The sequence below is a fragment of the Poecilia latipinna genome, unplaced genomic scaffold, assembly GCF_001443285.1.
Source record: "Poecilia latipinna isolate Pla-1442-1.1 unplaced genomic scaffold, P_latipinna-1.0 Scaffold247, whole genome shotgun sequence".
Classification (NCBI taxonomy): domain Eukaryota; kingdom Metazoa; phylum Chordata; class Actinopteri; order Cyprinodontiformes; family Poeciliidae; genus Poecilia; species Poecilia latipinna.
Genome location: NW_015112863.1, coordinates 430,011 through 436,528, shown reverse-complemented (window position 1 = coordinate 436,528; position 6,518 = coordinate 430,011). Strand labels below are relative to the sequence as shown.

Sequence of the window (6,518 nt, the reverse complement as noted above, 5' to 3'; positions counted from 1 at the left end):
TCCAAGCGGCAGGAATGGAGGGAGACAGGAACTGAAGCCCGTCAGCTCCTCCCTCAGGCGCCTCGGCCTCCCAACTACAAGTCCGTGTTTTAGCGAACCATATGTTCCCCCGAACCCCCCATCCAGAAAATAAACAAGTCAGGAAGCCATGGCCGCAGGGAAGTCTTGTTTCACTGCTTTCATTCCCGAACACTCACTCCACTTCCTGCAGACTCAAACTGCTCTGGATGAACCATCAGCAAGATCTGAGGTTTCCTGGTTTCCACGCATTCAAGAGAGAAAAGGAACAAAAATATTTCAGGGTTTGACCTGCATGTCAGAACGTCACAGGATGTAAATGTCGTCTTCTTCCACCTGCAGATCGTCTCCTTTGGAGCTGCAGACGAGACAGGAGGTCAGGAGGTCAGGAGGACTTCAGGAAGTCGGACTGCTCACCGTTAACAACAGAAGGAAGGAAGGAGAGAAGGAAACAGGAAAGAAACCAAGAAAAAAGGAGAAGAATACGTTTATTCCTGTTGGTGTTCCCACGCTGCACTGAAACTTCCTTATTTTTCAATTCAAACAGACTGAAGTTGGAGAAAACTCCTAAGAGTCACTTTTTGATTTTCCACCTGCTGATCCAGGTGTGTTTCAGACACCTGTTGCTTTAAGAACCAGGTCACACCTGGACGCCGTCAGCAGAAACAGACGTTTTACAGATCCAGCATCCAGGTCTCAGACACAACTAACAGAGACCTTTTCAGCTGTAGGAGCCTGTTCAGTCAATAATTCTTTAAATTTGATCAAATTACTTTTAATGCCAATAAGTGAAATAATCTGCCAGTGGAACTGGAACTGTCAATATTTATGAATTATTGACATAAAACAAGCTGTTATATCTTGCTGAAAAGTTCTTTGTAAATTAGTTTTGTCTTAATCCAAGTGTGCTCTGTTAGTTGTACTAAACTAGACGAAACACTTGGTAAAATGTTGTTTTTACAGTGTTGATGAGAACAGATGTAGGAGGTTTTTTCATGAAAATTAGATAAAATCACCATATATTTACCAGTAATTGTTTGCGATCATCTAATTCTGATTAGAAACCTGTTTGTTTTTCTAAACGTTGGTGATTTTATCCACAACCAACAGGTTTAGTGTTGAAGCAGACTGAAGGTTCAGGGTCTGAAATCAGAAACATTTTTAGTAATAATCAGAAATGAAACTCTGTGGTTGCAGATCCAGTTCATTGAAACGTGTGTGACAGATGGGCGGGGCGGGTGTTCGGGTTCTGCAGAGCTGATCGGTTCTCCCTCTGGGCAGGAGAAAGAGTCCGGACATGGACAGATGTGCCGAAGGCCGGGCGTTGGCTCGCTCCGTTTCGGGCTCCCTCAGGGCCCGGTACTCACTGACCGCGGAGCGGCGGCCAGTTGGCGGACTCAACTTCCTCACAAAGGTCAGTCATCAGCTGCCAGTTCCAGCCCAGAACATCAGCTCATTCCTGTGGGCTGGACTGGACTCTGAACCGAAACCCTCACCGGGTTCAGTCCGATTCCTCCTGTGTTGTTTGTAATTTGGGTATTTCATTGCAGCAAAATTCACTATTTTTGATGGAATGCTTAAATAATCTGAATTAACTTAATATTGACTTTTTTGAACACTAAATCATGTTTTAATTAACATTTCTGAGATGAATTAAAAAATTTCAAAGTTTTTCCTTATTTCTTATAAACTTATAGTTCCACTGGCGCCGTTACCTAGCACCCCCAGCCAAGCCCAGCCGTTACCTGGCAACCCCAGCCAAGCCCAGCCGTTACCTAGCAACCCTAGCCAAGCCCAGCCGTTACCTGGCAACCCAGTTCTGGTTCCAGTGGCAGATTATTTCACTTATAACTCAGGAAAAATGGCTTGTTACAAGTGAAATAATCTGAATTATTGGCTTTAAACTAGCTTTTGCCATGTAAAATTTACTTTTTTGAGTTTTTACATCTGTTAACATTACTGAAATTATTAATTTCTGAGTTTTAACTCTACACTGTAAAAACATAAAATTAGTACACTTGATATATGGCTAAAGTCGTGCTAGGCTAAAGATTTTAAATAATGTGCAACAATTGTATCTTGTGTTTTTTATGTCGCTTGTTCCTCTCATTCATTAACTTCCTGAGCTTACATATGAAGTTTCTTCAGCACAAAATGAGGATTAAATATGCAGTTCTCACAGACACACCAGCAGTTGAGTTTTTGTTACCCAAAACTCTTTTTCCATGAAGCCCGGAGGTCCAAATGTGATAAAAATATCACTGTTTTGCCAAATATCCATGTAAGTGTTGAGGCGTTTTCTCCTTTCACAGCCCTGAGCCTTCCTGAAGACCTGAGGGCAGCTGAGAGTTTGGATGTTTCAAAAAGACAGAAACATCTATTCACATTCGCTTTAATTTATAGCTTTTTGTTATGTCCTTATTTCAAATCATAACTTTATAGACCATATATTATCACTTGTTTAATAAATCTGTTTTTATATATATTTTGGTGATTTAAGTTAATAATAATCTCAGCAAGTACAATCATGTCAGTTTAACAATATTTTCAACAAAACAAATTGAGTTTGCAAAAATAAACTTCTCAGTCCGTCACACTTATCATTGCTGCTTTAGGTTTAGCACAGCTAACATTTTAGCTAGCAGTGTTCACTGCTGGCAGCAACACATTTAAGCCAATATATGTTGCTGCAATAGAAGGTTAGCATTAACATTGATGAATTTAGCACTTTAGCATTAGCTTCTGATAAATACCGTGTTGTACTTTAGCATTAGCGTAACTAAAATTTATGATTAGTGCTGTAGGGGTTAGCATGGCTAACTTTAGCCGTGCTTGCAGCCCATGACATCATGTAGCTGCAGACTGAGCCTGAATGGAAATCCACCTCCACAGTCTCCTGTGGACATTTTGAACAGTGATCACCACTTTATAGATTTTGCTGTCATTGATTTTGTCAGCAGAAACACATGGACACACGGTTAGCGACATGACAGCCTGTCTGCTCCATTGAGCCATCACTGACCTTCCCTGAATTCAGACTTGCCAAGCCAATTGACCAAATCGCTGATCTTTAAGAGGAGCGGGTTGAGTGGCACTAAACGCGCACACACACACACACACACACACACACTTCACACACCTCACTGTGTAATCAAGGAGGGAGGCAGGCAGGACTCTGGGTCACAACAGCGACAGTAATGAGAGGCGACAGCTCCTTGGCGCTCGAGGCAACGACCAGCTCGGCTGTCGAGACCGCGGAGCGAGTCCGCCAGGCACGCACTGAGGCAAGGTTTGCTGATTTGGGAGGGAGATGGAGGGAGGAGAGGGGGCGAACTGGGACGGAGCTGGTGGTACAGATACACTGAGTCGATGCTAAAACGCAGATCTGATGTCATAGAAACACATTTCTTCTAATCATCACTTATTATCTGATGTATTTATACCGTTTATCAGCAGCAGGGATGTCAAAGCTGCAACACACAAGCACAACGTCTGACATGCATCCTGAGCAAGCGGTGGAGCCCTGAGGCCGCCGCGCACGGCGCTGCTGACCCCTCCCTCTCCGCCTCCTCCATCCTCCTCTGGAAGACAGTTTAACTTCTGTCATTTTCGTGAAGCAAGTGAGTCAGTTTCGCTGCGACGAGAGGATGTGACAGGTTGGTAATGGACAGGACAAAGAGGGGACTTATGAAGTATTAGTAAACCTTAATAATTCACTAAACGGAAGACCCCAGGAGGCCCCCACTGGCTCCCATCCTGGCTCCGATGTTTTCTGGCTGTCAGCGCCAGATCATGATGAGAGATGATGCCAAATCACTGACCAGATAAAGAAAACCTCAAAAAGATTAAAAATGCTCTTTAAGCAACATTTCATGCAGTAGCTTTGGTTTATCTAATGATATGTCAAAGTTGTAATACGTTCCAAAATGTAGGTGGGAAAATAATTTGTGCATTTAGTTTTTTTTCTTTTTGCCATTTCAAGATTTAAAAGACAAAAAAAAGACAGATGTTTGAGTCAGGATTTAACAAAACTTAACTAAATCTGGCAACCAGACCTGCAGTCACAAAGTTGGAAAAATCATTTAAAACCCAAAGAGATCTGCAGCAAAGAGCAGCATCTTTAGTCACAAATAAAAACCATTAGATGCTGCGTTCATGCTAACTATTCACACCAGTCCTGTTTAGCTTTAATCCGTTTTGCGTAGGAAGAACGGTTCGTTTGGGGAAATGTGAATGCTAATCGAACTCTGGTTCTCCAAACCTCAGTCTGGGTTTGGTTAAAGTGAACTCTGGTTCGGTGTGAATACATGCGAGACCGATCCAAAAGCAGGAAGTGGACTTATACTACCCAGTTCAGCAGCAAGGCAGTTCAGAGTGCTTTACATCATAAAACCAACATACATTACATTTTGCCATTGTCAAGATCATCATTATGCATTGAATATGTTGGTCAATGTTTGAACTCTGAACTCTGAAAGGTTTAAACCAAATTCTGCTGAAGGCGCCAGATAAGTTTGGGAAACCCTGGTTTATTGGTCACCACTCATGTTTGTTTATTAAAAGATGCTCAGAGCCTCTTTGTTCCTGTCTGCAGATCGCTCCTTCTACAGTCCCCACCTTGTCACATGTAGCTTCTTCTGCAGCCGCTGACCACCAATTATCTGTGATCAGAGTCTAGCTGGTCGCGATTAGACCGAGTGGTGGCCTGGAGGGACACACACTCCGCTTCCCAGCTGCTCCATCACCAACCAGAGCCGGTTCTCTGCGCTGTGACTGGCAGCCCAAGTCATTAGATCCCTGGACGCCCCCACTGGCTGCTCTTTTTGCTCCCCTTTGTGTGTGGTGGTGATGGTACTGGAGATTACAGCGCAGCGGTGACGAGTGTCAGTACGGAGCCCCGGTCCAGTCTGTTGAGGTCCGGTGTGACAGCGCCGCATCCTGACCCCCACAGCCACTCCTAAGTGCCCTGCCTGCATCGCCTCCAGAGACGCAGAGGGTGATGGGGCCCGGCACCGGAGGGGCCGCCCTGGCTGGTGCCTTTGCTGGTGGTCTCTGTGGCCTATTAGTGTCTTGCTATGGGCCTGTCAGACTGACAAAACAGGGGCCTGTCAAATTAAGTAGAGGCTGAATATCGGAGATGTGTATTCAGACGCAGCGAGGGGACGCGTTGGGGAGGAGTGAGCAGAACCAGGATGAGGAAACCACCGGTGCTAATGTCGACGCTAAGTGAGAGTGACAGTAGGCTAGCTGATCGGCGAAGGGAAAACGCAGAAGCAGAAAGAGAGACAGAGAGCTGGAGTGGCGCTGGTTGATAATGGTGGTGTGGTTGTCCTGAGGAGACTTGTTAAGGGCCCGTCCAGACAGAACCAGACAGCTACCGTTCCCAGGGATCTGAACCCAGGTAAAGCGCTCCAAGTTTGGCCCAAACAGCTCGGAGTTACAGCACTTCCACTTAATGAGATCAGCAGCAGCCAATCATCCCAAAACACAAAACCATTTAATGGAACAATGACGGTTTCCTCAGCCGGCCTGCGAGGCTCTGCTGACTGTTTGTCGCTGCACACATGAAATAACAAGCATTTACCTGGGCACCAAAGGCAGTTTTAGTTTGTTCTGTTGTGTTTTAATACACAATTAAACCGGCTCTGCTTTCTCTATATTTACCTCTGGAGGCAGATTTGATGCAGATGCTTCAGGCCACTGTGAAGACATGCAGTTTATCTGCTGTTTATAACGATCAGGAGGACTCTTTAAAGGGACAGTCATGAATTTTCTAAGTGAGATTATGTGAAGTTTTTATCAGCAGTCTGTAGGGATCTGCATAGAAAAACAATCAGATTGGTAGACGTGAGATTTAACACAAACTTCATGTTCAAAGATCAATATCTTCCAGGATTTTATTATTGTTTATGTGATATTTGGCAATGAAAATCACTAGTTTTGTGATTCTACTTTAAAGATATTTGCAAGGATTTTTGTCATTTTGGCACTTAAAGTAAATACTGTAGCACAGAGGTTCCCAAACTGTGGGGCGCGCCCCCTAGGGGGGGCGCGGGAAGTCGTCTGGATGGAAAAAAACAAAACAAAACATGAACACTGTATGCGCTGGGTTTTTACCTTAGAACCTATTTACCTATGTCAATTTGATACAGTAGAGGCTTCCACACTTCCCATATCTGTGTCCTCTGTCACTTTTATCAGTTAAAACTGTTTAATCCGTTGTTAACATGTTGTAAACTGTTTTTCCGAGCCGCTTTTAAACGCAACATGAGAACTACGACACTCGCGCTGGGTTTCCACCTGTGAAGGAGACCTGCTGCTGCTGTGCGGAGCTACAGGTGTGTTAGAATCACGGCAGCAAACCAGCAAAACGCAAAGAACTTTAAACAGTTTTTCCTCCAAACTAACCGACTGAGTTGAGTAAAGCTGTTGGATGCAGGTAATGTTAGCTAAAAGATGACTAGCTAATATCAATACAGAACCTTTCATTTTGCCCCCCA

The 6,518-nt window shown here is 44.2% G+C and overlaps 1 long non-coding RNA gene across 1 annotated transcript; it reads left to right on the top strand.

Moving 5' to 3' along the window:
• The first annotated feature begins 347 nt into the window (after nt 1–347).
• Nucleotides 348–3,577, top strand: LOC106947566 (uncharacterized). The gene is made up of 3 exons (XR_001425014.1): nt 348–623; nt 1,300–1,432; nt 3,475–3,577. It is a non-coding gene; the product is annotated as an uncharacterized LOC106947566 (long non-coding RNA).
• Nucleotides 3,578–6,518: the final 2,941 nt, after the last annotated feature.